This window comes from Schistocerca piceifrons, chromosome 2, assembly GCF_021461385.2.
Source record: "Schistocerca piceifrons isolate TAMUIC-IGC-003096 chromosome 2, iqSchPice1.1, whole genome shotgun sequence".
NCBI lineage: Eukaryota > Metazoa > Arthropoda > Insecta > Orthoptera > Acrididae > Schistocerca > Schistocerca piceifrons.
The window spans coordinates 719,171,285-719,193,937 of record NC_060139.1 but is presented as its reverse complement, the minus strand read 5'-3'; the positions used below and the strand labels follow the sequence as shown (position 1 = coordinate 719,193,937).

Genomic DNA, 22,653 nt, shown 5'->3' with positions numbered 1-22,653 from the left:
TACATAATAATAATGGATGGAGATGAAGCAAACTACTGGAATGAGATTTGATTATACAACTAGGGATGACAGACAACATAAGGCACATTTCACAGTTTCTCGTGCCACTGTGGACAACACATTGGTCTACACAGTATGACAAGGTTTTGATAACCCACTATGTGTAACATGTTAGTTGTGCATTTTATTGTAGTACTGGTACAAGGAATGGGGAATGCCTGAAGACACCTGGAGCTGAAATCCCTTACAACTGAAACTGTATGCTAAGCAAGGGCTCTAGGTCATATTCTTGCTTTTTGCAGGTAATTGCTTATAACTAAGCTATCAAGGCGTGACTTAAAATCTGTCTTCACTGACCAGTTGTTGCTGTATCTTTCTCCTACTTTCCAATTGTACACCACTAAAACTAAAGCATAAAATCAAACAGAAGAAGGGATAAGGGATAAACAATACATGGGATTAAAGTATCTTGCGTCAGAAAGACTCAGCTCTACATATATACAGAGAGCAAGATGTGATCACAAGAGTTAAAACTCCATAACATCACTAATGTGAAGTCCTTCTCAATAACATTTAGATGGCAAAATTTAAGGTGGTGTAGATACCTGAATGTTTCTGTTCTTCCGTCAACTCAATAATGAAGACTTAGTCTCATGCGAACTGTTCCTCATCACAACTAGATATAATATCTCAAAATATTTGCTTGGAACACAGAAAATATGTTGAAGTCAAGAGATTTATACAATGTAATTTATTACACAGTTTGAAAAACACGCTGTATCAAACACATCTGGTGCAGATCTCATGGATGTTACAAAACTACTTTCAACAATACTCTGGGCAATGATGATTCAAGATACACACTCTCTTCAAAATTAGTCTTCAGTAACATTTCTGTCCAATTGGTAATTCACTAAGGCAACTAATGTTCAGAACTCATTTAGCACGTGAGCAAGTGACTCAAGAGATTTCTTCTGACAGTCGTCCTTACTCCTCCAACCCCAGCCAATGCTCGAAAGCTTCCCACAGCAACAACCATGGTGCTACAATAAGACCATCTGCAATATCCTCAAGAACTGAAAAAAATAGTACTATTTTAACAGAAAATTCTTTCCAAATAAAAATGAAATACAATTACTTTCATACTTGAAGGCAGCTAATGAAAATACTTATTAATAATTTAAGTATTATGAAAAGGATAGATCGCTACTCATCATACAGAGGAGCCATTCAGATGCAGACAGACAATGAAAAGACTGCAATACATTTTGTCTTTCAGCCAAATGGTCTTCTTCTGAAGTATAAAATATACATACTTTCACACAAGTGCAACACACATACATACACACAAACACAACCTCGGTCTCTGGCATGGAGTAGGGAGCAGGGTGGGGTGTGGGATGGTGTAGTGCTGCTGGTGGGAGCATGTGGAAATGTGGTGGGGACAGGGTAGGTCTGCTAGGTGGTTTTGTGGGGGGAGGGGGGGGGCTAAATTAGAGAAGGGGAACATGAATGTCAGTACATTGGTGAAAAAGCAGGCTGTGTTTTGCTGGAGTGGAACCAAGGAAGGGGATAGGTAAGTCGAGCATTGGGACTAGTGAAGATTGAGGCCGGGGGCTTATGGGAACATAGGATATATTGAGGGAGAGTTCCCACCTGTGCATTTCAGAAAATGCTGGTGTTGGTAGGAAAGATCCAGATGGCACAGGCTGTGAAACAGTCACTGAAGTGAAGCATGTTGTGTTGGGCAGCATGTTCAGCAACTGGGTGATGAGCAGCAATCTATCATTTTCATAATAATATTGTTATTGCAAGCTGGATTTTCCATTATTAGTACATAATTCAATATTTAGAAGGATTTCTCTAAGAATGATTACAAGAAAGATATCATTATTTGGAAAATATCATTGTTCTAACTACATAATGTTCAAAATTGATGGTTATCATTTTCCAGAGGATACAAAGACAACTGTTTTATCTTTCTGTTACATCACTTCTGATTGAGGTTTTTGGTTGATCATCAGAACTAAAAACCGGTTAAAGGTAGATACCAATGGATCACATGGAAATACAATAAAGTGAACATATAGAAATCCTTGAATTTTTACAAGATTAATACACTTTATTGAATCATTACAAGACCTACTATAAATATATTAAAAATCATATATTTTCTTAAATTGCATGTGTTCTGTATCACACACACAGTCCTGTCTGGCCGTAACAACTTGACAATTTTGCTAGTGCTGCCAGAAATGGAGAAAATCGGCGCTACTTGAAAGATATTCATTTCTCTCTTAGTGCTGCCAATGTCAAGCTGCCCCTAAATGTGAAGTATAGCAAAAGGCTAGCGTCCACTAACAAATAACTGCTGTAAGTACTTGCTAGGTGTTTACATTAGAACAAAAACTTACTCAAGTTTACTTCTTAATGTTACTGGGGCAAGCTTATTTCAGGAACTCACCGAAAGTACTTGTTACAGAAGTGCAGTTATTCTTAAAAATCAGATTAGTCACCACTGTTACTACGTTATTATTTATGAAAAAAAAATTGTGACAAAATGCAAAAAAACAGAAAAAATATACAAGGAGCACATACTGATGTTACCAGGTAACACCGTTCAATTAACTAAAATCAGAAGACTTCACTTAGATTAAAAACTTTGATGATGTCATATGCAGATGTCAAACATCTCTTGTCTATTGTATAATCAGGTACTCAATAACAGGATACAAAAAGGCAGTGCAGTAACTCACCAAGAGACTGCCTTTTAACTACCCTTTGATTTTTGCAAGCAATATTTACTACTTTTACCACAAATGTTCTGCATTTATGTTCATGATACCATTAAAAAAAATCAGCTATAATTTAAAGACGTCTGTACTTCCATTCTGCTTTACCTTCCAGTGAAACAAATTGATTGGTAAACTAATTTCACAGTCCCTTGAATGTGGTACCAATTACGAGTATTTAGAGACTCCAACAGTACATTTGTTTCGGCCCATCTGTCTTTGTGCCATTCTCCTTTTTGACAATGATATTTTCGCACTGAACACACACAACCTATATAAGTTTGAGAAGTTCCATGAAAAGACAAATTTGGCATGTACTTGCAGCAAGATGCAAGAAAATAAATGAGTTTTCACCCAATAGCGGAGTATGTGCTGCTTACAAATTTCTTTGCTAATTAAAACTGTGCCAGGACTCTAACCTTGGAACCCGACCTGGTACGCAGTTCGAATTCATCAGGAAGTTTCATGCAAGAAACTGAAGAAACTGTTAGCATTAACTTGCAAACTTCTCGAATTTGACAAAACTAGCTGACAGAGATGGGAGGGGGGGGGGGGGGCAGTTGCAGACATGGTCGTTCGTAATATTCCACCTAATTCTGTGATTGTATAGATTATGCCTTATACCACAGCCTAATAAATATGATTTTAGGATTACAATGTTAGAGTGATTGGAAGATGAGCACAGAAACAACAACAACTCAATGAGGAAGGCGAACCGTTATCCACAATAAAGGAAAACAAACCAGCTGTGAAAGTGTACATCACGGATAGAATTGCTGAACACAGAAGCCAAAAATTAACGTATTTACCACCTTACAACTGGGATCTAAATCCGATAGAATTGGCATAGGCCAAAATAAAACAATTTCAGGGAGAACAATGTCACTGGTGACATGTCGAATGAAAGATAGCAGAATCTTCTTAATACTGCATAGGGCTGGCAAGGTTACTGCAGGAATGTGCAGCAGCTGGAGCAAGAGTACTGGACACAAGATGGAATAACAGTAATGGCCATCGATGAAGTTGTTATTAATACCATGTGTTCAAACGATGATTATCCTGAAACAAATATAAATGACAGTGATCTATAGTGAACATCATGTTGACAGTATGCCAGGCACAGTTAATTACACTTTGTAAACATTACTGCTGCCTGCATTTAGTAAATGAAATGTGCAAACAGATTTCAAAAATAAGTTTTTTACTTTCAATTCATAATTCATCTACATTCATTTTTCATTGTTTTCAATACATAAATAATTCATAAGTTATAGGTAAAACTCTTGAGCATGAATATGTCAACAAATTTAGTATTTCCAGTCCAACAGAAGTGTCACTTAAGCAGGCAATACTTCGCGAGTGCAGCCTGTAATTTCGTGTTAAGCACAAAACACCAGCAGTGGGGCCAGCACTGCCACTATGCCAATCGTCAACTTATCATGGGCAAACAGTACACTTCGGAAGAGACTATAAAGATATTACACTCCTTGCACGTTTACTGTCCTGTTGCAATACCCAGAATGAATCTTTCACTCTAGAGTGGGATGCATGCTATTTTGAAACTTTCTGAAGGTTAAAAATGTATGTTGGACCAGGACTCAAATCAAGAACTTTTCCTTCACCTTCACAGGCTGTGTTCCTCTGATTCAGCTATCCAGACATGAGTCACAATCTGCCCTCACAGATTCAATTTTGCCAGCATCTTTATACTACTTTTCAAAATTCACAGAAGTTGCCCAGTATACTTGTGTGCGAATAGCACTCCTAGAATAAAGGATATCAAGCAGAAATGACTTAGCAACAACATAAAAATCATTTTCAGATTGAGACTTTCACTAAGCTGCAGACTGTGTGCTGTTACGAAACTTCTTGACATGATAACTGTGTTGCAGATCAGGCCTCACCATGAAACTTCACCTTGGTGGAAAATTCTCTTACTGACTGAGCTGTCGAGGCATGAATTGAGCTATCCTCGGAGCACTGCAGGGTGAACACATACACACACCACGGGAAAACATACAAACTAATAAACACATATGGGCCATAATAAACTAAATATGAAAATGACAGATTTTCATTAAATACTAAGCTGAAATTATTACATATGAAATGGACATTTTACATTCACAGCTGCAAGTAAAAAATGTATAAATACTTGCTTACCTTACAATCCTTGTGGCAGACTTGTAATGAACAAAAAATACACCATTATCACATAGGAAATAATCATATTTTCAAATAATTTTATTGTTCTGGATTTTGCATTTTTTCTTTTTTTTAAAAAAAAAAATCATTTCATTGTACACTGTTGATAGAACATATGCCCAGCTGCATTCCTAGCATTACCAAATTGCATATGTTGCTACAAGCACTAAGTGGAGGCAAATTGCAGCTTCTCACATCCCAGTCCAGTTAATCCATGTACTGTAAGCAGGTTACTTACACATAGAGGTGACAAAATTCTTAGGATACCTCCTCATATCTAGTCGAACCTGCTTTTGCTGGGTGTGGTGCAGCAAGTCAATGTGGCATGGACTCAAAAGGTTTTTGGAAGTCCCCTGCAGAAATACTGAGCCATGCTGCTTCTAAAGCTGTCCATAATCGTGAAGTGTTCCTCTAAAGCTGTCCATAATCGCGGAAGTGTTGCTGGTGTAGGATGTTGTGCACAAACTGAATTCTCAACTATATCCAATAAATGTTCAATTGGATTTACTTTGGGCAATATGGGTGACCAAACCATTCACTCGAATTGTCCAGAACGTTCTTCAAACCAGTTGCAAACAATTGTGGCTCGGTGAAAGGTGCATCGTCATCCATAAAAATTCCATCATTGTTCGTCAACATGAAGTTCAGGTGTGGCTGCAAATGGCCTCCAAGAAGGTGAACATACCAGAGGAGCCAGTCCATTCCATGCAAACACAGCCCACACCATTATGAAGCTACCACTAGTTTGAATAATGCCTTGTTGACAACTTGGGACCATGGCTTCATGGGGTTTGTGCCACACTTTAACAGGAAAGCAGGAGGGACAGGGCATTGGGAGAGAGTGGAACACGAGTGGGGAAGGGGAATGTGAACTGGGAGGAGGTGAAAGGGGAGAGGGGGTCGAAACTGTTGGGTGGAGGGTGTTGGGACAGTAGGTCACCTTTGGTTGGGGCCAGGGAGATTTCAGGAGCAGAGAATGTGTTGTAAGGATAACTCCTATCTGTGCAGTTTAGCAAAGCTTATGGTGGAAGGAAGAATGCAGATGGGCCAGGTTGTGAAGCATGTGTGTCAGATGTACTTGACTTTGTGTGTGTGTGTGTGTGTGTGTGTGTGTGTGTGTGTGTGTGTGTGTGTGTGTGTGTGTGTGTGCTTTCTTTTCATTTCTGAAGAAAGCTTGGCAGGAAGCTCAATGTGTGGCAGTCATCTCATTGTGCCTATCTGCTATCCAACATGCCATCTTTATGATGAGTAACAATCCATTATTTTCATAATATTGTTGATATTCCAACCTGGAATTTTTACTGCTTCAGTTTATCACTTTGTAATTTATGCCTCAATTGCAGTGTTTCAAAATAATCATAGCCTTAGAAATTAACAGTGCAATGGCATGAGCAGGGCTGCACTTGGCCCTATGTCATACTGGAGAAATCATTGGTTGCCAAATATATGTGTATTGTGATTATTTGCTCATTTCATTGTCCTCTGCTCACCACTACTTTTAACAATCAGAAACCACATATAACCACTTGATTTCTTTTTTATGACAGATTGTGGAGATTTATAACTTTTGGGCAAGAAATTTGGCCATAATTTAACAAAAACAAATGTTTTCAGCACTGCTGCAAACAAATGACTTAAGAAAAGAAAATTTTGCAGTACAACATGTTTACATACTAGAAACACTTTCTACTGACAATAGAAACAACCTCCATTGACCAATTAACGATAAATGGAAAACTCTAGAGTGTATTTCACTTTTTCTGCCTGTTACATAGTTTTGTCTTAAAATAACTAGATTCTGCAACATACATAATTAATATGTGAACCTTAAACTTCAGCACAGTAATCATTTTGTCATTTAAAGAAAATACAGTAGGTTGGTTGGTTGTTTTGGGGAAGGAGACCAGACAGCGTGGTCATAGGTCTCATCGGATTAGGGAAGGATGGGGAAGGAAGTCGGCCGTGCCCTTTCAGAGGAACCATCCCGGCATTTGCCTGGAGTGATTTAGGGAAATCACGGAAAACCTAAATCAGGATGGCCGGACGCGGGATTGAACCGTCGTCCTCCCGAATGCGAGTCCAGTGTCTAACCACTGCGCAAATACAGTAAATTTGAGATTTGTAAGTTATGACTTAGAGGTAAATGAATTAATTATGTACTTCTTCATACTCTTATGCAGCAGAGGTATGTGGTTTAATAAGTCTCATATCAACAATCTGAAACCCTCAGCTTCACTTACAGGTAACACACACTTGCAGATGGTCTACTGTCCCAGAATAATTAATCACCTCGCAGCATATATTAATGCCAAATCACTAAATGTGACTGTTCGTTAGACATTTGAGCAGAGCAAAAACAAGTACTGCTCCAAACTGAGGTGACAAAAGTCATGGGATAGCGATATGCACATATAAAGATGTTAGTAGTATCACGTACACAAGATATAAAAGGGCAATGCGTTGGTGGAACTGTCATTTGTACTCAGATGATTCATGCAGAAAGGTTTCCAATGTGGTCATGGCCACACGACAGGAATTAACAAACTTTGAATGTGGAGTAGTAATTGGAGCAAGAAACATGGGATATTCCATTTTGGAAATCATTAGAGTACTCAATATTCTGAGACCCACAGTGTCACGATTGTGCCGAGAAGACCAAATTTCAGGCATTATCACTCACCACTGACAACACAGTGGCCGATGCCCTTCACTTAATGACCAAGAGCAGCGGCATTTGTGTAGAGTTGTCAGTTCTAACAGCCATGCAACACTGCATGAAATAACCACAGAAATTGATTTGGGATGCACGATGAATTGATCCGTTAGGACACTGTGAAAAACTCTGGTGTTAATAGACTTTGGCAGCAGATTACCGATGTGCGTACTTCTGCTAACAGCATAACATCGGCTGCAGCGCCTCTCCCGGGCTCACGACCATATCTGTTGGACTCTAGATGCCTGGAAAACTGTGGCTAGGTCAAATGACTCAATTGCAGCTGGTAAGAGCCAATGGTAGGGTTCGAATGTGGTGCAGACCCCACAAAGCCACGGTCCCAAGTAGTGAGCAAGGCACTGTGGAAGGTAGTAGTGGCTCCGTAATAGTGTGGGTGGCTCCATAATAGTCCTGCAACAGACTGGGTCCTCTGGTCCAACTGAACTGATGATTGACTGGAAATGATTAGGCTCAGCTACTTGAAGGCCATTTGTAGCCATTCATGGACTTCATGTTCCCAAACATCAATGTAACTTCTATGAATGACAATGTCCCATGTCACTGGGCCACAATTGTTCGTAACTGGTTTGAAGAACGTTCTGGACAATTTGAGTGAATGATTTGATCACCCAAATTGCCCGACATGGGCGATTTTGTGCATAAAATCCTGCACTGGCTACAATTTTGCAATTATGGGCAGCTATTGAGGCAGTATGGCTCAATATTTGTACAGTGGACTTTGAACAACTTGTTGCGTCCTTGACATGTCGAGTTGCTTCACTACACTGGGAAAAATGAGGTACAACATGATATTATGAGATATTACCTCAGTGTAAATTGCACAATGGGTTTTTCTCTGCATTATCACAGCCAAATAAAGAGTTGAAAATGGACAAACAGGGCATCAAAAATGGCTCTGAGCACTATGAGACTTAACTTCAGAGGTCATCAGTCCCCTAGAACTTAGAACTACTTAAACCTAACTAACCTAAGGACATCACACACAACCATGCCCGAGGCAGGATTCGAACTTGCGACCGTAGCGGTCGCGCGGTTCCAGACTGTAGCGCCTAGAACCGCTCAACCACACTGGCCGGCACAGGGCATCAAAGTGACCAGCATGGGGCCTTAGTTGTTTTTTTTTTTTTTTTTTTTTTTTTTTTTGGGGTGCTTGAATGCAAGCACAGTAATTAAGAGAAATTTAGGAGAGGTCCTTAGTGGAGGGATCTACTTTTTAAAATCATTATATGGTGATGTAGGTTAATCCTGGTGGGCCCTCATTTGCAAATATTCCTGGTGGGCCCTTATTTGCAAATATTCAACAGAAAAATTTTGAATTTCCTGTGATGCTCTACAGTTTTGATAAAGGGACATGTAACCAGCATAACTGTTCAAGTACAGGCTCATATTCAAAAGGTTAGGGCAGGGGCGGGCAGGAATCCTGCACATGTGCGGTGCACTTGCACGCGTGCAGTTAACAGGTGTTCCGCGTGCACACAGGGGCAAGCTGACCACCCGCTTATCTCCCGTCCCCACCATACCTTCTGTCCGCTCGTTCCTCTGTAATGCGTTTTGTTTCCTAGCTTGCTTTATTGAGTGAATAAATAAGGTTAGTAGGAGTGCTTGAAAGAAATCATGGTTTGAAAGAGTACCTATTACCTACGATACGTTTTATTTAATTATCACAGGTGGAGTTTACAATATGTTTAATATATGGAACAAAATTTCTACATACAGACAAACACAAACAGTTATGTAAATTTTCATCACTGATGTTTGCTCTTAACCGAGACTTATTAATTCAGCAAATGGTTTTCCAGCTCTCGCTATATTAAGCGCAGTCTTATAACTTGCACATACCGCTGGGCTATTATTGTTGTCGTCCTGAAAACTTGAAAACAGTGCTCCATAAAATGTTAAATCAGTTAGATGAGAGACATGACGAGAGAAAGTCGCAGATCTCTCGTGACAACAGCAACTATGACAAATTCAAATGGCTCTGAGCACTATGGGACTTAACTGCTGTGGTCATCAGTCCCCTAGAACTTAGAACTACTTAAACCTAACTAACCTAAGGACATCACACACATCCATGCCCGAGGCAGGATTCGAACCTGCGACCATAGCGGCCGCGCGGTTCCAGACTGTAGTGCCTAGAACCGCTCGGCCACTACAGCCGGCCAACTACAACAGATTCATCTGGTATCATCAGATCGCTCTTCTTAAGCTCAGTCAATTCCCCATCCGCTCAGAATCCGACAATAAATTGTACTCGTCCTTGTGATATTTATTATAATGGCCTTCAATACTAAACTTCCGTTGACCAGCGAGAATACTGCCACATATTAAACATTTAGAATTTTCACGTTTTTTAACAAAGAAAAAATTATTCTCCCATTACTTTTTAAAAGATAGCAAATCTCCACTTCTCCGTTTCTTGAAATACAACGTTCACTACATAGTGCTTGCTTCGCATCAACGTCTGCAGCTTAGCCTGGCACTATACTGCCGCAGCCTGCCGGCTGTCACCACAGCCCCAGTCGACGCCTGCACGCGTGCAGCGCTGTGCGCTCATGAGCCACGTGCAACGTTTGCCCGCCCCTGGGTTAGGAGTTTGATTCTTGTCTGGGAGAAAAAATGAGAGCAACTGAAGAGATTAATATTGTGATTTTTTTTATTCTTATTTTTCATGTTTTGTTTGTTTCATAACAGTTTTCTAGGTATTCAGCAATATTAACCAGAGATTACAGAGGTGAAAAGACACTGTTATAGACCAATGCAATGAATGTAGAAGACGGGTATAATGTGAATGGCAGTTTTCACAAGAGTTGACAAAAAACAAAAAGCTATCTATTTTGCTGTCCCCTCAGTAACAGGTAAAACACAACATCTAACAGCCTGTCTGTAATACCACCTAATGAGCAAAGATTGCTCCAATTTGTATGCACAACTGTTTGGTTGTTGGTAAGGACAGACAGACATAATGAAAGTATCTATTTGAAACATACAAGGGGCTACTCGATAGTTCGCTGAATAGCAAGGTCTTCGGCAGATTTCAATTAGTACACTTTTTTCTAATAAGTGGGTTATGTTTTGCCCTGTCCTTTTATAATATAACGTTGGGTGTAAGCAAACAATGTGTTGTTTTCTTGGGCAAAATGCTGCAGAAATTGTTGTGATTCTAAAAACAGTTTGCAAAAATGATGCTTTAGGAAAAATTCAAGTGTATGAAAGGTTTTCTCATTCCAAAATTCATGATATTCTCTTCATGTTGCGTAACTTTTTTCTCTTTCTTTTACTGGCTTTATTTTTCAGTATCTTAAAATTCTTTCTTGCTCATGTACCTACTGATCACCTTGCTCTCTGGGTTTAGTTTTAATTTTTCTCTTTTTGTAGCTGGTCTTCCTAGTCCATTACAGTTTGCTTTTGCATTATCTGCAGGAAATATCAGAGCATATTTTGCTTTTAATCTGCACTGATGTCTCCTGAGATTAGACACACCCTGTTAGAATAATAATAATAATAATAAATCCACTGCAGTACACTCTTAATAGAATTAGGACTGTGAATAGGCAAATCAAAGTACCAAGCATAAAATCTCTGGAATAGCAAAAAACGAAACCTGACATGAACTAGAAAGAAATGCAGGAAAGTTATGCACAAAATAGTCAAATTGACCAAGAGAAATTATGAACATGATCAACTATTATTACACATTCAGAGATTTTAAAAAATTAAATTTCTTTATAACTTTCTAAAAAATACTTGCATAACTTTATTATAAAAGTCTGTGACACAAATTAAAGTTGCACGACTGCTTTGTGACGATAGTTTGGAAAATGACAGGAAGCTAAATAAGAACGTACTGATGTGAAGTTTGTTATTTGTTTTATGCAACCAATGTGCCATGGGACCTGGGCATTATGAGACTGTTATAAACAGATAACCACAACAGTCTTTGAGAACTGATCAGCACTGAATTATCACTGAAGGTCACAAGGGAGAAAAAAATGTAATTAGTTATTTTATTGGATTAAAAGAAGAGACTGATAATATATTTATTTTGCAGTTCTTAACAATTATATCTGTGGATCTGACACAGTTTAATTCTCACATCACCTGTCTGATGTCTATGAACAGTTTCAGTGTTCAAAATCTCACAAAAATTTATTAAGAGAATAGAATTAAATTATGAAATAAAGAAATTGTTTATTTATTATTATTACTATTATTATTATTACTTCAAATAACAGGAATAAAAGTATATTTGGGTCAGTTAACATGTGAAATAAAGAAATTGTTTATTTATTATTATTATTATTATTTCAAATAACAGGAATAAAAGTATATTTGGGTCAGTTAACATGCAGAAGAAGAAGAAGAAGAAGAGGAAGATGCAGAAGCAGTAAAAGATGATAAAAGGTGGTGGTGGTGGTTAGTGTTTAACGTCCCGTCGACAACGAGGTCATTAGAGACGGAGCGCAAGCTCGGGTTAGGGAAGGATTGGGAAGGAAATCGGCCGTGCCCTTTCAAAGGAACCATCCCGGCATTTGCCTGAAACGATTCAGGGAAATCACGGAAAACCTAAATCAGGATGGCCGGAGACGGGATTGAACCGTCGTCCTCCCGAATGCGAGTCCAGTGTGCTAACCACTGCGCCACCTCGCTCGGTAGATGATAAAAGAAAACACACACACACACACACACACACACACACACACACACACACACACACACGAAGGACTCTGTCCAACAGCTCAGCAACATTTAGTCTTCTTTGTGTATATATAAATCTCTCAGCGCTTCAGCTACCACTTAAATAATTATTTGATTCCACTCAGGGCTTCTTGGTAACATTTAAGTAGACCAGTTTTTGATTTAGGCACTGTGTAGCTATACAGCTGCAGTCTAATTTTGTAATCAAGGGTTTTATATCTTCCAAGAACAAACTTATTCGATTTCAGTCACAGAGTTTGTACCTTAAAAAAGAACACAGACAAAACAGCATTATACTCCTACATAATTAGTTGGCCCTTTAAGATATATCAAACATAAATGTGCCAGTAAAATTTTAAATGATAACATAAATGTCTGGTCTTCTGGCCCCAAAATTTTTGTTAGTTGCTGGTCCTCAAAGTGTTCAAGTTTTGAATGAGAGTCAAGCACTCTGATTTAAGAAATTCGTTGCACATTCTCACATGCAACATTATTCATCTTTTGTACAAGGAAATTTACTCTGAAAGTAATGCTTCTCAAGCCACCATTTGAATATTTTCTAGTGACATTTTAGAAATCAGTTCATTTGAGAAGTTGCCAGATAGTGCCAAAAGACAGATTACTGAGTATGTGTAGCTATGACGACATAGGAAGTCCGTGCTTGATGTTTGCTCTGCTCATATACATTCATTGCATTTCTGTTTAGAATTTCATGTGTAGTGGGGCATCATGTGACCATGTGCAGTATGTTGTTTGGAGAGGATACACAGAGTATTTTTTTTTTTTTTTTTTTTTTTAATTTTTATGTTTTTGTTTTAGGGCGCAAAACGTCTATGGTCATTAGCTCCCAGTCCGTGACTTAGGAAACAGTAAAAAACCGAAATTGAAAACTAGCAGCAATGGGAACGAAAGTCATAAAATTGGAGAAACTAAAAGCAGAAAGAAGGCTTAAAACTCCGCGACAGAAAGGGGTTGGTTGTCCCCAAAAAAAACTTCAAATGACTGACGTCATTTCACTGGCACTAATAAACTTGAGAACGCGGTCGGCTGAGCGCGTGTCATCTGCTAAAATCGACGATATATCAGGCGATAGCTGTAGACGGGAGCGTAACGGATTAAAATAGGGGCACTCAATTAAAAGGTGTCTTACCGTCCACAGCTGAGAGCAGTGGGGACAGAGTGGGGGGAGGATCGCCGCTTAAAAGATGTCAATGGCTAAAAAGACATTGCCCTATCCGGAGTCTAGTTAAAATTACCTCCTCCCGACGATGCGTTCGGGAGGAAGAGGTCCAAGCACAAGGAAGAGCTTTTATGTCCCGCAATTTATTATGGGGAAGTGTCGACCAATGCGTGTGCCATAAATGAACAACACGTCGACATAGAACACTCCGTAGATCGGCGAAGGGAATCGATTGAACAGCTGGCCGAGGAAGAGAGACTGCAGCCTTGGCTGCAATATCAGCCGCCTCATTTCCACAGATTCCAACGTGTCCCGGGAGCCAGAGGAACGCCACCGAGACGCCCCCCAGGTGGAGCAAGCGCAGACAGTCCTGAATCCGGTGGACCAGAGGGTGCACAGGATGAAGAGCTTGGAGACTGAGGAGAGAGCTGAGAGAATCTGAGCAGATAACGTATTGTATCCGCGGATGGCGGCGGATGTAGTGGACAGCCTGGAGAACAGCGTAAAGCTCCGCAGTATAAACCGAACACTGGTCGGGAAGCCGAAAGTGATTTGGGGTGTCGCCAACAATATAGGCACTCCCTACACCTAACGATGTTTTCGAGCCGTCGGTGTAAATAAATGTGGCGTCCGTCATTTGTGCACATAGAGCAGCAAATGCCCGACGATAAACAAGTGAAGGGGTACCATCCTTGGGAAATCGACAAAGGTCACAGAGCAGGCAGATCCGGGGACGGAGCCAAGGCGTTGCTGTACCCCAAGTAGTCAAGAAGGTTTTAGGAAAGCGGAAGGAAAGTGAATGGAGCAGTTGACGGAAGCGGACTCCCGGTGGTAGTAGGGAGGAGGGGCGGCCTGCATACCCTACGTCAAAGGAGGCGTCGAAAAAAATGTCATGGGCTGGATTAGCAGGCATGGAAGACAGATGGCTAGCATAACGACTCGGAAGGACTGCTCGCCAATTGGACAGCGGAGGTTCAGCAGTCTCAGCATAAAGGCTTTCCACAGGGCTGGTGTAAAAAGCTCCAGACACTAAACGTAATCCACGGTGGTGGATAGACTCGAGACGCCGAAGAATAGACGGCCGAGCAGAGGAGTAGACTATGCTTCCATAGTCCAATTTCGAGCGCACTAAGGCACGATAGAGGCGGTGAAGGACCACTCGGTCCGCTCCCCAGGAGGTACCATTCAGGACACGGAGGGTGTTGAGGGATCGCAGACAGCGAGCCGAAAGATAGGAAACGTGGGAGGACCAGCACAGTTTTCTGTCAAACATAAGACCCAAGAATTTAGCGACGTCTGAAAATGGAAAGTTGACAGGACCTAGATGTAAGGAGGGCGGAAGAAACTCCTTACGTCGCGAAAAATTAACACAAACGGTCTTACTGGGAGAAAAACGGAAGCCGGTTTCGATGCTCCAAGAGTGGAGGCGATCGAGACATCCTTGAAGACGTCGTTCAAGAAGGCTGGTCCATTGAGAACTGTAGTAGATCGCAAAATCGTCCACAAAGAGGGAGCCCGAGACATCAGGAAGGAGACAATCCATAACTGGATTGATGGCAATGGCAAACAGTACAACACTCAGCACGGAGCCCTGGGGTACCCCGTTTTCTTGGGAGAAAGTACGGGAGAGAGTAGTGTTCACCCGCACCCTAAATGTGCGCTCTGCCATAAATTCGCGAAGAAAAAGGGGCAGCCGACCTCGAAAGCCCCAAGAGAACAGTGTGCAGAGGATGCCTGTCCTCCAACAGGTATCGTATGCTCTCTCCAGATCAAAAAATATTGCTACTGTTTGGCGTTTCTGGAGAAAATTGTTCATGATATAAGTGGAGAGAGCAACAAGATGGTCAACTGCAGAACGATGCTTTCGGAATCCGCATTGGGCAGGTGTTAAAAGACTGCAGGATTCCAGCCACCACGCTAAATGGTAAGTCACCATATGCTCCAAAACCTTACAGACACTACTTGTGAGAGAAATGGGGCGATAGCTAGAGGGGAGATGTTTGTCCTTTCCAGGTTTCGGAACAGGAACGTCGATAGTTTCCCGCCATCGTCTGGGAAAAGTACTGTCGGTCCAAATTCGATTATAAAGGTGAAGGAGGTAACGCAGACTATGGGGTGATAAATACAGCAACATTTGGATGTGGATACCATCCGGTCCTGGGGCGGAGGAGCGACAAGAAGAGAGTGCATGTTGTAGTTCCCGCAAGGAGAAAACAGTATTGTAGCTTTCGCGATTTTGAGAGGAGAAAGCAAGAGGTCGCACTTCCGCTGCATGTTTCTTCGGGAGAAACGCTGGCGGGTAATTTGAAGAGCTCGAAATCTCAGCAAAGTGCTGACTCAACGAGTTAGAAATTGCGACAGGGTCCACTAATGTGTCATGCGCGACAGTGAGCCCAGAGACCGGGGAGAAACTAGGCGCGCTTGAGAACCGTCGAAGCCGACTCCAAACTTCCGAGGAGGGAGTGAAGGTGTTAAATGAGCTAATAAAGAATTTCCAGCTTGCCTTCTTGCTATCGCGGATGACACGACGGCATCGCGCTCGGAACTGCTTATAGTGGATACAGTTGGCCAAAGTAGGATGGTGGCGGAAAACGCGGAGAGCACGTCGCCGCTCACGTATTGCATCACGGCATGCCTCGTTCCACCAAGGAACTGGGGGGCGCCCGGGCAATTCGGAGGTGCGTGGGATTGAATGTTCCGCAGCTGTAAGAATAACGTCGGTAATATGTGTGACCTCATCGTCGACGCTGGGAAAGTGACGGTCATCGAATGTCGCTAGAGACGAAAAAAGTGTCCAATCGGCTTGGGCAAACTTCCAGCGTCGTGGGCGCATGTAGGGCAGTTGAGGCTGCAGTCTAAGGACACATGGAAAGTGGTCACTCGAGTGTGTATCATCAAGGGCGAACCATTCGAAGCGCCGAGCTAGTGGAACAGTACCGACCGCAAGGTCCAAATGAGATAAATTTGTCGTGGAGGCAGACAAAAATGTAGGGACCCCAGTGTTGAGGCAAACTAGATCTGCTTGGTGGAAGACGTCTAGCAATAGTGAGCCACGTGGACAAGGATGTGGAGATCCCCAAAGCGGGTGGTGGGCATTGAAGCCCCCAACCAGTAAATATGGGGGTGGAAGCTGACCAAGAAGATGAAGGAGATCAGCTCGTGCCATTTGTGTGGACGATGGAATGTATACAGTACAAAGAGAGAACGTGTATCCGGAAAGGGAAAGACGGACGGCGACAGCTTGGAAGAAGTGTTTAAATGGATTGGGTTATAATGGAGAGTTTCATGGGGAAGAATCATGAGTCCTCCATGTGCTGGAGTGCCTTCAACAGAGGGGAGGTAATATCGGACGGACTGAAAATGGGGGAGAACAAAGCGGTCATGGGGACGCAGCTTTGTTTCCTGAAGACAGAAGATGACCGGCGAGTAGGATCGTAAGAGGATCGACAATCCATCCCGATTGGCTCGAATACCGCGGATATTCCAGTGGATAATGGACATAGGGTGAACAGAAAATGGAGGAATGTGACCAAGGTCGCTGTCAACTCAACGACTGCTCAGAGCTTGCGACCGACAGCATGGAATGGCATTCAGCCGAAGGCAGAAGATCCTGATCCATAGGTTGGTCAGGAGCAGCTCCTGCCTCCAGCGGTCGGCCGGTTGATCGGCCGCCAGCAGTGCACCTCGGCGACACAGAAGACGGCCGAGTGCGATTTCCGCCAGGTGGTGCTGAAGTTGCGACACACCTTGGCGGAGAAGGAGAGGAACTGGGTTTCTTTGTAGCCTTCTTGGAAGTATGATGTTTAGAGGAAGGAGGAACCGATGGTTGGGAAGTAGCCGTACGTAAAAACTCTTCACGAGTATGCTCTTTTTTCGAAGTCTTGGTGTCTGACTTTTGGGCTCGAGATTTAGCAGAACTCGACGAAGGGTGAGCCAGAGAGTGGGCAGGCGAAAGTGGTGAGGTTGAACGGGCGATCTTTGTGCTGGCCGATCTGACGACCGTGGCACTAAAGGTGAGGTCGCAAGTCTGCGTGGCCGCCTCCTTTGTTGGCCGAGGAGAAGCAAGGACAGTGCTGTATTTTCCCTTCTGAGGCACTGTGGGCTGTCGACTGGCGAATAATTTTCGAGCAGCAAAGGTCGACACCTTTTCCTTTACTCTAATTTCCTGGATGAGCTTTTCGTCCTTAAAAACGGGACAATCTCGAGAGGAAGCACCGTGGTCACCCATACAGTTGATGCAGCGAGGGGATGGAGGTGGACAAGCACCTTCATGGGCATCCTTGCCACACGTAACACATTTGGCCGGATTGGAACAGGACTGGCTGGTGTGATTGAACCGCTGACACCGATAGCAACGCGTAGGGTTTGGGATGTAAGGGCGAACGGAAATTATCTCATAGCCTGCTTTGATTTTCGATGGGAGTTGAACTTTGTCAAATGTCAAGAAGACAGTGCGGGTTGGAATGATGTTCGTGTCAACCCTTTTCATAACCCTAAGCCGTTACGCCCTGGTCAGACAGGTAGTGCTGAATTTCTTCGTCAGACAATCCATCGAGGGAGCGTGTATAAACGACTCCACGCGAGGAATTTAAAGTACGGTGCAGTTCCACCCGGACAGGGAAGGTGTGTAGTAGTGAGGTACGCAGCAATTTTTGTGCCTGGAGGGCACTGACTGTTTCTAACAACAGGGGGCCATTCCGTAATCTGGAACAAGACTTTACAGGACCTGCAATTGTGTCGACACCTTTCTGAATAATGAAAGGGTTGACCGTGGAGAAGTCATGACCTTCGTCAGACCGAGAAACAACAAGAAACTGTGGCAACGATGGAAGAACTGACTGTGGCTGGGACTCAGTGAACTTACGTTTTTGAGCAGACATAGTGGAAGGTGAGGAAACCATTGCGGAAGAATCCCCCACGATTACCAGCGTCTCCGATGGCGCGCTCCTCCCTTGTGGGGGCCCTCTCTGAGGGCACTCCCGCCTTAGGTGATTGTTCACACCTGAGGTCACACCTCCCGACAAACGGACGGAGGGACCAATCGGCACTTTCGGAAGGTATCAGCTCGGGTAATCACCCCTCCCTGGGCCTGGCCGTTACCAGGGGGTACGTACGTGTCCTACCTGTCTACCCAGGGCGGGGAATTACGCGTTACCCCGTCACCGGCTACGCATGGAAGTGCGTGGGTCGGCCTTCAGACATGCACAGGGAGGAAGAAAGAGAAAGGGAAAGGAAAGAAGAGAGATCTCAAACGCCGCAGTGGAGAAAAGGGTAAAGAGAAGAGGTAAGGAAAAGAGAAGGACAAAGGAAGGATGAAGACATACAAGCAAGGAAGGCGAAGAATGCGGTACATTTACAAGCGTCCGTCTCCGGACGTAGGCACAAACCATACTCCCAGAGGGGGAGAAAGGGAAGGAAAGAGCCAGAGGTGATGTGGGGGGGGGGGGGGGGGGGGGCGAAGATGGGGGATGGGGAAGGATGCGGAAATGGAAGGTATGCAGCCCGGAAAGGAAGGAAGGCCACATTAGCTCGGGGTCCCGTGCTCGCTACGCACGTATCCACAAAAGAGTTGTGGATCCCCTGGGGGGGTATACAGAGTTACTGTAGTGTAGTTAGGGCAATTATTTTACCATATCCTATCCAAATAAGGAATGCAAAATTAGAAAAACACGATATCTGTTTCAAGACTCAATGTACCCTAAAATTTTGCTATGTGGTGACTTTAACATAGCTTGTTTATCTATATTCTACAATACTGTTATATAGCATTTCCAATAAAGTTTACAACAACAGAGCACTGCAGATAGCTGGTAAGAAGGAAAACAAATTTCTAACAAAAATTTCAAAAAAGTTGCCTTTATACAACAGAAATAAGAACAATAAGATTTTCGTGACTTTTTCAAACTGTATAAAAATTAACAAGGCTACTTGTGAAGCAAAGAAAATGTGTAGTTGGCAGTTTATATTCTATTCCAGTTGTAAATATAGAGCCTTGTGAGAAGTTGCAATGATAAAACACAACGTGCTGCCAGTCTATGATTTACTGAAGAATGGTATTTGGTAAATTTAACATAAACAAACAAATTAAGAAATAATGTCAAGCCTGGTGGAGATACCGGAAAGTGTTGAAACATGTCTTGCGATCAAAAATGATTGTTTTTTACAGAAGGTAGATATGTAAAATTCTGCTAAAGCTTTTCAGTGTGGTTTTCAGGAAGCCAATTTTCTTTGAGTAACGTTACTGTATTACCTCATGTTTGGTTCTTTATTATGGCATAATGCCTTATAAGTCAGGGTCAGGATAGTAGCACGTTACATATCTAGGACTGTTTGCTTTTACAGTTCACCTCTTCAGTTAGTCTTATTAGGATGGCTACAATGTGTGCAGGCAGTCAAAATTACAAAAATTTAACTCAGAGCTAAGACAATGAAAAATTCCCAGAATTCTCAAAAATTCCCAGGTTTTTCCTGGATTTCCCAGTTGTACTGGAGTATATACACCCTTTATTTACACCAGGCTGCTTCAACTCTGCCCAATGGGTCAATGGACACCTGTGAGCACACATCAGCATTCTTGCAAGTAGGGATAGGTAGCACCAAGTAGTCCTTTTGTACCACATTTTGCACCTGTACATGCCACTTGTTCATCCCTGTTCGCAGGCACTAGTTCAGGGCAGTACGGGAGCATGGGATACAGCCTGGTTACCTGACTGCTTACGCATCAGCTGTTTGCCTACATGTGGCCACTGAAATGTAACAGCTAAGAGTCGCCTGTTGGAGTAGTTGGCACACAACTTTTAATGTGTTAATCGATACACAGCTGTTAATGTATCACTCAATACATTGCACTGAGTATTGCACTTACTTATGAACACACTTCACGTTTATTATTCATTAGTTAATGATGTATGGAGGAACTGTAGGCTATACATCAATTGACACTAAACAAACTATATCGTTAAGAAAATCACAAATGTTGATAATTTGTAAAAATGTTTAAATTTATAATTACCTTAAACAAAACTGTCAAATTTAAAAGAATTTTAATTCATTTTTAATGCATTTATTTTTGCACAAAATTATAATTTTGAATGTTCCAGAAAACGGACATAAAAATTGCAAATCTGTGTAGTAATGTATAACACAGTACAAAGTAACTTGTTGAAATAAAACGTAATTCTTTAGCAGGAACATGTGTAATTGTTAGTAATTGAAATAATTATGTTATTTAGTACAAAATTAAGGAGTCTGTTGGAACTAACTGTTTACAATTCATATTTTTATGAAATCTGGTGTGAAAAACCAATTATTGAAGAAAACTAACTATCAAACATTTTTCTCATTGTTGGGAAATATACTGTTACACTTTTTTTTGTGACTACGTAATTTTTTATATAAAAACTGTTCTAACGACTTTGGCGTCATGGATTGTTACACTTTTATATATGTGTCAAAGACCAAAAGGTAAGATTGTTGTTGGGTTGATGCTACCAGTATGGATATGATTTAGATATTTGTTGTATTTCATACTGAACCGTCATATTGGAGACTGTATCTGAAGTTATCAGCAAAACATAACTGAGGAGTGTCAGAAATTGTGAATTTATCTGCTGCATCAGGAAAGAATAAAATGGAATTGTATATACAAACAATGTCTGGTTGTTATTTACAGTCAACAATCCTGATCCTACCCATTATATGTGGGAGTATTAATGTTATTTTTATTCTAATAATAACCAATTAACTGACAACATGTGGTGGTATGTCTTGGGTACTATATATTTTTGCAGTTGGCAGGCACTTGAGCTAGATCAGCCTGACTTAGAAGAATACAACTAGTAACTGGTGCACACAAATTTTATCCTAATATCTTCCTGATAAAGCATGAATAATTACTTGAACCTAAAACTAAGAGAACATATTTATTAATTAATTTATTTGCTACTTTCTTTCAGTCTGTTACCCAGATACAAGAACAGACCAAGTGTTGCACTTGAATTTACATGAAATTAGCAAGTAATATTTTATCATAATTTCAAATGATTTGTATAACTAACCACTATGCTGTTTCAGGGAGGAAATCTACAAAAAAATCTACATAACAATAATTACTTAAAAAATCTACATGATACCCTTTGGCCATTTAGCGCACAGATATACGTCACCCACAATCCAGACAGACATATTACTGGTCTTGTGTGTTGTGCTGCATTGCTACATCATAAATTTTGTAATTTATAGTTCTGGACTACACTACACACCACCACACTACACAACACTACCCTACATTACACTACTGGAGTTGGTATAAGAAACAAGCTACAGTATATTTTTTCATTTGTGTGGATAGTTAGCCTCTGGTGCACTTACGGACAACCAAAGATTCACAGAGTCCGTGTGCTGTGCCACCCAAGTCACTGAGACTGGGAGAAGGCTGTCACAGTTTCAACAAATCTTTCCTGGTTGTCCCTGAGGGTCATCTACTTGCTACTTCCAGAAGCTTGTTGCAGGTGGATTTTCTGCTGCAGTGTGTCTCCTTGTAATGAAGTACAGCCTCTTCTTGACTGTCTCTCGGCCATGAAGTGCTGCAGTTCATACGCTGATATTCTGGCTGTATCAAGTGCAGCTTGTGCTGAGCTCTTCATTCCTTGTTAACGTTGTAGACATCAAATGGCACACTCACAGATGATGTGGTCCTGGGAGCCGATTGCTCCACATTAACAAGCATCTGTGGTGTGTTTTCCTGTTTTCAGTAAGCAGCTGGGATACGAAACATGTCCTGACAGGTAGTGTACAGCGCCTCCGGTTAGAAGAAAGTATGACATTCTGGACCTTTTTTATTTTAGGAAGGAGCTGGTAAGTTCTTCTCAATGTTTCTGACTTTTGCCGGATTTCTTGACACACACTACCTATGAAATGCTTTATTTCCTTATTCTATGTGGCTCTTGTCCCTAGCACCCTCTTTTTAAGCCAATATTATGCACCCTGTGGTGTAACAGGTTGCTCCACCATCTCCTCATAACCTGAATGATGTTTGTGTAAAAGTG

At 41.7% G+C, this 22,653-nt stretch overlaps 1 protein-coding gene across 2 annotated transcripts in view; it reads right to left on the bottom strand.

Moving 5' to 3' along the window:
• Positions 1 to 736: 736 nt before the first annotated feature.
• The window catches only part of LOC124777184 (transcription factor A, mitochondrial), a 103,918-nt gene continuing 82,001 nt past the window's right edge, over positions 737 to 22,653 (bottom strand). Inside the window, exons 7-8 of one of the 2 annotated variants that reach the window (XM_047252498.1) lie at positions 4,956 to 4,975; positions 737 to 1,076 (exon numbers count right to left, since the gene is read on the bottom strand). The gene's annotated coding sequence lies outside the window, so the exon portion shown is untranslated. The remainder of the gene's footprint in view (positions 1,077 to 4,955; positions 4,976 to 22,653) is intronic. The other variant, XM_047252497.1, reaches the window with a different exon arrangement.